The sequence below is a fragment of the Palaemon carinicauda genome, chromosome 22 (genome assembly GCF_036898095.1).
Source record: "Palaemon carinicauda isolate YSFRI2023 chromosome 22, ASM3689809v2, whole genome shotgun sequence".
Classification (NCBI taxonomy): domain Eukaryota; kingdom Metazoa; phylum Arthropoda; class Malacostraca; order Decapoda; family Palaemonidae; genus Palaemon; species Palaemon carinicauda.
The window spans coordinates 47,969,667-47,979,666 of record NC_090746.1 but is presented as its reverse complement, the minus strand read 5'-3'; the positions used below and the strand labels follow the sequence as shown (position 1 = coordinate 47,979,666).

The following is a 10,000-nucleotide window of genomic DNA, read 5'->3' as shown; positions in this document are numbered from 1 at the left end:
AGCTGTTATATCTTGAATAATTGATTTTTTTTTCATTTCGTCACCTGAAGCAAAAAAGGAATACTTCAATGAGAAATTTCACAAGAAGCAGAATAAAAATTTGAGATGAAAATACATTTCAAGTAAATATAAAACATTTTGGATAAAACTGAAGAGAAATCGAACTAAGGACCAATCTCGAAGTGTTCATTATATGAAACCAATAGAACGAACGATTTACCCGACTCGCTTTAGACTAGTGGTAAAGATAAATATTTCCGATGAAAATAACTATTTTTATCTATTCTTGTCTTTTTATGTGTATAAAGGAACGTAACATTGGGTATGATAAATGAACTGAGTGTATAATTCGTCAAATGGCGTCTATTTATTAAGTGTTTTCTATTCATTAAAGCCCATAAGTAAACAGATGGGTTGGCATCACTTGCAGTTGAATATCAACTGAATCTTACATCTTTTCCAAGCAAAGGGGGTTGCTGTGTGCCAGAGAGAGAGAGAGAGAGAGAGAGAGAGAGAGAGAGAGAGAGAGAGAGAGAGAGAGAGAGTTCAGTTAGGACCTTGTAATGAATGTGAAATGAAAGCATTTTTTACTAACTTCTCAACTGTAAAATGGAATCGCACGCTCAAATCTCTTCTTCTTTACAGCACTATTAGCCCATATATAATGGGTCGCTCTTTTTGATGAGTCTTCTCCAGCCCAATCTGTCATATGACATGTTTTCATCTGCATTCTTTTCTCGTATATCCTCTCTGATGCAGTCTCTACATCTCTTCTTTGGTCTTCCCCTCCGTCGCCTTCCCGGAACCTCCATCTCCTTCACTCTTCGGCCAATATATTTCTCAACCCGCCTCATTACATGTCCATACCATCTCAATCTTGCTTCTTGTGCCTTTTTGGAGTTTATATAATCCTTGTCTTACATCTGATATATTCATTTCTCACTCTATCTTCCCTCGTCACTCCATACATCCAGCGCAACATCCTAGAAGTGAAGGTTGGTTTACACCAGGAATCTACACTTAGTACGTTCCTCTTTAATATTGTAATGGAAGTGATGACAGAAAACGTGAGGGATGAGGTACCATGGCCGATGATGTATGCAGATGATGCGGTGCTCTGAGACAAAGGAGTTGGAGCAGATACTTGAGGCATGGAGGGAAACTTTGGAGGATAGAGTAATGAAAATACCAGAATACTTGAAACTTGGTACACAATTAATTGATGGGGAAGACATGCAGCTGAATGGAGAAAATATCAAGAGAGTGGATAAAATCAAATATTTGGCATCTTTGGTGGATGAAGAGATCAAGTGCAGTATACAATCTGGATGGAAAAATTAGAGAAATGTGTCGGGTGTATTGTGTGACAGGAAAATCTTAGTTAAACTCCAGAGAATGGTTTATGAAACATCCGTGAGACCAGCAATGATGAATGGTATAGAAACTCTCCCAGTCAAGAGGACAGATGAAAGTAGATTGAATTTAGTTTATCACAAGCCTACCGTACATATACCTGTCGAATTCACGAAACTGTTCTTAGACTTGAAATCAAGCCACCTCCACTATGATAGCCGATTAGTGAGTTTGCTACACATGGTTAATTATGATGAATATTTATCACTAACACTCGTGCTTTTAATCAATGTAAATTGAAATGTAAATTAATGGTTAGAGGTCTTTGCTGGCCCCGTTTCGACTCAGAAACATAGGTTCGAATCCTTGCCCAGCCGAAAGCATTCATCTTGTATATATATATATATATATATATATATATATATATATATATATATATATATATATATATATATATATATATATATATACATATATATATATATATATATATATATATATATATATATATATATATATATATATATATTATTGTCAGCCTAAAACAAATTTACACACGGTCACCGTTTTGGATGACCCTCTTCCATCTACCACTCCTGTGCTCTTCTGCTTCATCAAGTCCCCTTTCTCTCAAGTTCTCTCCCCAATTTTCTCTACCCTTCTTGCTCTCCCCCTTTTTCTCTCAGCCTCTTTCTTGGCCTTCCTCTTCTTCTTCTACCCTGCACTTCCATCTTCATGACATTCCTTCCAATGTAGTCGCCCTCACTTCATAGTAGATGTCCGTAATATCTCAGTCTCCTTCCTGCATTTTCTTTGACATTTCAATAGACTAATATTTTTCTCTTATATGCTAATTTCCAATCCTGTCCTCTCTCATTACAATAACATTCTCATTACTGCTATACCAACTTTCGTCTTCTCTCTCTTTGTCATACCAGTTGCTTATGTTTCATAGAGCATAGCTGGACATACCACTGTCCTATGGAACTTTCCCTTCAGTCTCAATGGCTCTCTTTTGTCACAGTGGACTGCAGATGCTGATCGTAGTTTCAGCATTCTTGCATACGATGTTTTACTTCCTCATCTATTCTCGCCTTTACATCTACAATAGAACCTGAACATCTAAGCTTGTATACTTTCTTCAATTCTTATCTATTCATTCTTATGCTCTCCCTTCCATCCCCTTACTTGGAAATATACTTACTGTATATTCTTTCTTTGACCTGCCTATCCTCGTTTCTCTATCATTCACTGCTATTCTCCACCTCTCCCATTTCCTCTTCGGAACCTCCCTCCTCTGCACACATCACAATGCTATATGCATAAAAAATTCTCCTTGGTCCCATCTCTCTTACTTCCTTTGTCATCTAATCTATCATAAAGTTAGAAATGGTTGGGTTATGAGCTGATCCCCTTTGTAATCCTACCTTAACCCCGTATCCTTCAGTCTCTCTGGTATACATATTCCAATAAAGCTCCTAAATCATCTCTACATACATCTATGGTGCTATCTTCTCCCTCAAAGTCCTCTAAATTTCGTGCCTTGTTATCATCAAAGGCCTTTTCAAGATCTATGAACATGATGTCTCAGACAAAACATAGCATTTGTTGTCCCACTCCCTTTCATAAATCCCAGTTGTTCACTTCCTTTTTATAATTCACCTTATTCTATCTGATATATTCAAGATTTGAGATATTAGTTCAATACCTCTATGATTACTACACATTTCAACATCCTTCTTGCCTTTAGAAATTGGTATCCATTCCCCTGTTATCATCTCTTTATGTAAGATCTTTTCCGTCAGACTATACAAGAGAGTGACTAGTTATGTGATAAAGTGGGTAAGAGACAAAGGAATGTCAAGTCCGTGAAATTTTTCAACATCTGTAATGTCAACGGGATTAAATAAGAAAGTTTAAATTATCCATGCTCATAAAATCCCCCAATAACTTGCTGTATAAAATTTCTTTTTCAGAGCATTCTAAATATACAAGTGCATCGCATGTCTTTCACTCTGGTACATTGTAACAGTATTTTTTTTTCTTTTATTGTATATTAAACTCTACACTTCTCTCTCAGCAAAACTGGTTTGATCCTGTTTTTTCTTGCATTGATCTGTTTGAATTTTTGTGGTTTTCTTACAATGAAACTGTTGTATAAAAAGCTCGCTGTCTGTTGAAATGAAGTAAGTTGTATTTGCCTAGTCTTTCAGTTATCACCTAACTGGTGATATGCACATTGGTGAGCAGCGGAGTGTCCGCTCCCTCCCGCCTGCTCCTTCACTGGGTGTGCCCTACTGTTTGAGGATGCCGCCTACCGAACCTGCCTCTTCGGCAAACGCCGCCTCAATGAAACTACCGCCCTTCGCAAGGGGAGAAGTGTTTGCCTAGTTCCAGCATGCTGAGGTCCAGTTTTGCATCAAGGGCGTGACTCGGTCAAGCACCAAAGCAGATTACGCTCTTGCGTCGATCCCCGAGGGTACTTTCCCGGAATTCTCCGATTGGCAGGGGGACACCCCAATAACGTCCAAAGACCTCAAATCATACTTCCTGGAGCAGTTCTTGCCATCACCAGCCGCTCGCATAGCAAAACTTATTCAGCTCTCTCAACAACTGTTGGGATACCAAAATACTTGGCTCGTCCCCCTGGGACTAAGGACCACTCCTAATGATGCCCTGGATGTTTCGGCAGCAGAAATTGTATATGGTGACCTGTTGGTCGTCCCTGTCGGATGTTTTCCGTCTGCAACCTCCTCCGACAATCTCCAGTGCCAACTTCACATTATGGGAAAATTTACTCCATGCCACCAGACTGATTAGTCCCCACCTAAGCAACACATACCGACAGATCTGCACTCGGCAGTGTATGTTTTCCTGTGCAATGACAATAGCAAGCTACTGTGAATGCCCTCTTACACGGGCCCTTTCCTCGTGATCCGTCGTACACCAAAAGCATTCCTACTCAACATGTGTGGCAAAGAATACTGGGTCTCCATTGATCGCCTAAAACCTGAGTATCTCCTTCTGGATGACCTGCCTACAGTATGCCTCTCAAGAGAAGGGTGCCTTATTTCATATGTATATCATTTTTAAGAGGGAAGCCATGTATTGCATATGTTTCACACTTGTACATTGTAAGGGTACTTTCTTTTTATTAATTGTGTATCGCTCTTTACGCCTCTCTGTCAACAGAACCAGTTTGAGCCTCTTTTTTTCTTGCATTGATCTGTTTGAATTTTTGTGACCTCCTTAAACAGAATTATTGAATAAAAGCTCGTTATCTGTTGAAATAAAGTTAGCTGTATTTGCCTAGTCTTTCAGTTATCACCTAATGCGATACGCACACAAGTTATCTGCATTTTCTTCTCTGTATATGAGGGCACTATGAGTATTTAGCCCTGATTACACAGAAGATACGTTAACCAAAAGAGAAATATTCACTGATCTATTCTTTCCCGAATATTTTCATGTGAATTGTATGAAGTATAGTATCCAACCCCTCAAAAAAACTGTTGTGAACCCCAGTTAAAGAAATGTGCATCTAATAATAATATATTGATTTTACCATTTCATATAGATATCCTGATGTCATTTCTCTACTTACAGTAACTAAATAGAAATGTTTATGAATTTACACAAAATAACATACAGGTATTTTGGAGGCAATATTGATCACTTGTAATAAAGGTCGTAACCTAAATCTAATCTTGGGTCTATTTTCCTATTGATACTATAGCATTACTTTTTTAAAATCTGAATTATCTAAGGTCATAAAGAAGATAATCTCATAGATATCTCATATTCCGGAGAAATGGATTCTTCTGGATTTTCATTTCACTGGTAATCTGCTGATGTCAGTAAGACGAATATATTATTAAGGCGGGTACACACATGCGAACCGAACCTTGTATTGTAACCAATTCTTGTAACAAAAACGCAAGTGTGGACGGTTCCTCGAACCCGAACCCCGAACCCGCGAGGTTCGAGGCTCGGTTCGCCCTCCGTCCCGGCAATTGTCGGTGTTTGGGCCCCGAATCAAAGGGAGGTCTGTTTGCACGTTACGCAACGTGTGGACGGGACCTGTATCGCACGCGTATCAACAGAGGTGGCTGAACTTGACACCGACTATGAATAAGGCTGTCCATAGAAGAGTCCCTTGTTTTGGTCAGTCAGTGCGAATATGTGTACCATGGCTCATTTCCGTTAAATAATGTATATAAATATACGCGGCAGCTGCTACTTGCATGGTGGCCATCGTCGGCAAACAACCCGGACAGACTGATGATCGCAGTAGATTTCAATGAAGTTACGTGCTTAACGCGGTTACGGTTCGTCCTCAACATTTTGACACCTTGTAACCGTATATGCGTAACACAGTTACGCATACAAGGTTCGGTTCGCGTGTGTGTACCTACCTTTAGATGACATCATAAGAACCTTAGTGGTCGTAAACCGATACCTAAGATTTTTAAAGAGTTAAGTAGAATACTAATCAAGCACTTACGTAATAGGTCTTGAGATCAGCGAAGTTTGCAACGTCGGATGAAAAAAATAAGAGTACTATATGGAATTTGTATTAAGTTATGTTGTACTTACGAAATATTTACATTTTCCAAGAGAAAATCGGCCATTTTGCTATCGAAGATATAGTAAAATATTTAGATTAAACAATCCGTTACGATGATAAAACAGGATATCCTTATCCAAGGTCTATAGAATACGAGGTCTCCTCATCCCTGGTCCAAAAATTGACATTTCTGCGCAGGTGGATTTCGTGACGTCACCACCTCCAAACGGACGGGTGCTACCTACAGTTAAACAAAGTAAACAGGTCGGGGAATTGTCTTGGTCGTCGATCTAATTAATGAAAGTTGTTGTGTAAATTTTAACAACGATATTCAATTAACAACATGCCCAATAACTGTGTTGTGTTTGGATGCTTCTTAACCAGGACGAAAAATTTCATTCATTTCCAAAGCACAGTGAAACTAGGAAAAAATGGGTGCACCTCTGCAAACGGGGAGATCACATAAATGTTGAGAATGGCCTGATTTGTAGCCGGCACTTTGAAGCGCATATTTATGGAAGGAATTTGATGTACGAATTATTAGGCCCGGCCCAGACGTAACTGTTTATCAAAACGATATAACTCATCAGATAAAAATCGTAGCTAGCCATCTAACGTCGCTGCCCCTACACCATTCCGATATATCGTTACAATTTGCATCGGTTCCACAGTTTCCATAATGTCATCCGAGGAGGAGGATTCTCTGGCTCTAGCAGGTTTAGCTGTGGCATTATGCGTAAAAAGGGCAAAAAGTGCTTCTGTGAATGCAACTTCAAACGAATTTGCTCATTTTCTTTCCAAAGAAAATACAGTAATTGAAAATGAAGAAAATTATCTCCAGAAAGAATTAAGCTTGTCTGGTATGTTCTTTTGCTTAAAAGAAAATGAAATTGAAAATTGCATTGATGCTAATCTGGAATATGAGAAAAGTTTATTAAAAGATGCCATTGGAGAAGGAGGATTACAATATGTGGGAGGGTTTATAGCTTGGAAGTTTCTTCAGTATGAACTTTTAGGCAATAGAGCAACTAAAGGGGATAATACATGGATTGGTGCTGTAAGTAGGGATGACAGAAAACTGATGAAACCCAAAGAAGAATTTTTCGAAAATCTAAAAACAATGGAAAAAATTTTTTGTTTGTTTTCATGACAAAAAATCTTTGAAATAAGGGGGAAACGTCATAACTTCATTAGCTGAAATGATATACGAGCATATTTCATTACATCAGGAAATTATTATGTATTTTTTACGCACTCGTACTTTTTTTAGAATTCGAATTTTGAATAGAAACATTAGCTCATCTCGGAAAGCTGTAAGTAAAATGTTGAAGTTGGTTTCTTAATTATTCACTTGTAAGACGAAAGATGTAAGACGAGCATAACCATGTTTATCATGGAAGTGGTGAAAATGTGAAAATTAAGGCTTTTATATATTATTCCTTTATTCTTGTAAATAAATGTAATTAGATCAATTTTTTATGCACAAAATACAGAACTGTTTCCGCTGAGTAATTCTATATTCCTAAGATCATAAATTTGTTATTAATTACAAATAAATTAACAAAAAAATCCTATATTTGTATGAATGTTGACAAGGGAGACTCGGACGCATTGGCTATGGTGACGTCACGGACTATCTCCCCCCAAACCCCCATATCCTCACTAATCTGCGCGTGAGAAGACCTCGTATTCTATAGACCTTGTCCTTATCTTTTTTATCTTGTCGGTGAAATGTCACTGTTTAGCGTACGTTCACGGATGTCTGACTAAGCATCAGAGTCAGGCGAGATGTTTGTGCTGTTACAGTAAACACAAAGAGGACGATAAAAATAACAGCTTTCAATAAAATGACAAAGTTAGAAATGCCTAAAAACTTTCTTAATCTTCACTTCAGTGTCTACTACTGTGCGGTGAGTCCCCCAAATTTGAACTACATAAATCTAAATAAACAGATAGTGATCATAACATGATTTACTGATGATGCCAAAAAAATCAACAAAGATAGGAGATAGAAAGGAGGAAATAAACAGACGAAGAAAAAAGTAGGGAATAAAGAATTCTGTGATATTTTGAAATTTTGTCCAGAACCCTGATTCCCAACCTTAAATGAAATCATTCTTATTAGAGAAAATATCTCAATAAATTTTACTTGTGGGAACTAAATAAAAGAAATAACAATATTATGGAGATGCTTTGCTATAGAGAGAAAATATGAAAATACGGAAACATTTTACCCATTATCGTTTATTATTCACTCCATTCCAGTTGGAGAGCTGTATTAGCTTGAACTGGTCTCCTAGGACCTAGACAAGCAAATAAGTCTAGTAAAATACTCTTAGTCATATTTCATAGAGTTCAAAAATAATAAACAGATAAACTTTGTGTTGAATTTGTTTTAGAAATAGACAAGTAATAAAATGTACCTACAAAAAAAGATTAATTTCTTGTTATAATATTAATTATATTGAGATTAAGACACGCACAAACGGTCATTATCAAGAAAGCAAAGAACCCGTGAAAGACAAAAAAAAAGGAAAAAATTATTGTATGGTCCGGATACTTAGGTGGCATTGTCTCAAAAAAAATTTAATGGTTAAATTTCGACTTGAGCAGAGGATATAGAAGGCTGGCTGGTGGAATTTTGAATCTATTGTAGGCTAATATAAACGAAAATCGATTTATCAATTTGAATTCTGCAAGCACTTGTTTGAAAGTAAAGGTGTGGTACAGCTTAGTTAAGCCTGCTGGGATATTTGTAACATTTCGAAATAGAGACGTGAAATTATCTAGTGTGATGATTTCCAATGAAAATGAGAAAGATGATATTCTGGATGGAAGTAAATTGGTAATATAGCACTAATAAAGAAGCAGTAGCAGATAAGTCTCAAAATTCACTTGGTGCATCAGTCAATGGGGATAATGATTTATCAGCATCAGATGTTTAGTCAAATTCAGGGGAGACCTGAAATGCTCAAAGTTTGTAACGCTCAACCGAAACTTACTGGTTTTGAAAACTGTAGTTTAATTGCATCAGCTATCTAAATCTTAAAGATAATTTTACGTTTAAATCAAATTATAAGTTACAGAAAATTATCACTGTATTTCATCTTTTGACAAAGAATAAAGAATATAGCCATAACCTAAGATAAGCCATTTTTTTTTAATGATAAAAGTTATACGACCAAGAAGTGGAAATTAATAAGAGCAAAAGCGTCACTGAATAAGAGCAAATGAACATAATATCACTATTTGCCAGATAATTAATCAGCTCTTTCAATATCTCTATGGATATACGAGGTGCCTCACACTGAGGGACCTGGGGGAACCCAAACAAAAAATAAGGAAATAAGGTAAGGCAATCACTAGAGGATTCAAAACCAAAGCTCTCATAATCCTATGGGTTATTAATATCAGAGTTTTCCTCTTCTCATAATTATTGAATTGTGATTATCAAAATTATTATCAATAAAGAAATTATTCGAAAAAAATGTATAAAACTCATGTTTGCTTGAGCATGATAATAACATTTTTAAAGTTAAAATAGAAAAAGTACGTATTCCAGTGAAATAAAAAGAAACGTTTTACTCAGAAAAAAGTTAGGATATTTCTAAAGAAAGTCGTGACTGCATTTATATGTAGAAATAATCTAAAAATAAAAACAGAGTTACTGGTATCAAATCCAATCTGCAACGTCACAGGAAACGGGTTATTTACGAGAGTAACCAAAGGACAGATCGCGTAATGATTTAGTGTCTCCTTCGCCTGTGCTGAAGTAGTGCTAGTCTTCATGGAGTCATCTACCAAGATCACTTTGACATAAGCAACTGGTAATTATCCTTTTACGATTCTGCAGAAGTGGTTCTTATGTTTGCACTCAAGAGAGAGGTTAATAGCCATAAATATCTGAAAACTGTGTCCTGTTTGTGAGTTTTATATATTTCTTAGCATAAAGAAAAAACTGCCAGACAATGTCTTACAAATGTCTCAAAAAATTCTTTATAAATAATTTTCTTCTAAATATACAATATAAAAGTCTTGGATTCTAGTCTTAGTTAATTGGTGAAACATCTGAAAGTAATG

At 36.6% G+C, this 10,000-nt stretch overlaps 3 protein-coding genes across 3 annotated transcripts in view; 2 read left to right on the top strand and 1 right to left on the bottom strand.

Annotated features, from left to right (window-relative positions):
- The window catches only part of LOC137616421 (uncharacterized), a 742,648-nt gene that overhangs the window by 512,198 nt on the left and 220,450 nt on the right, over nucleotides 1-10,000 (bottom strand). The window lies entirely within an intron of this gene.
- Nucleotides 1-10,000, top strand: part of LOC137615874 (uncharacterized) — a gene marked incomplete at its 3' end in the record, with an annotated part of 165,388 nt that overhangs the window by 43,349 nt on the left and 112,039 nt on the right. The window lies entirely within an intron of this gene.
- The window catches only part of LOC137616736 (uncharacterized), an 88,945-nt gene continuing 88,586 nt past the window's right edge, over nucleotides 9,642-10,000 (top strand). Inside the window, exon 1 of the mRNA XM_068346738.1 lies at nucleotides 9,642-9,747. The gene's annotated coding sequence lies outside the window, so the exon portion shown is untranslated. The remainder of the gene's footprint in view (nucleotides 9,748-10,000) is intronic.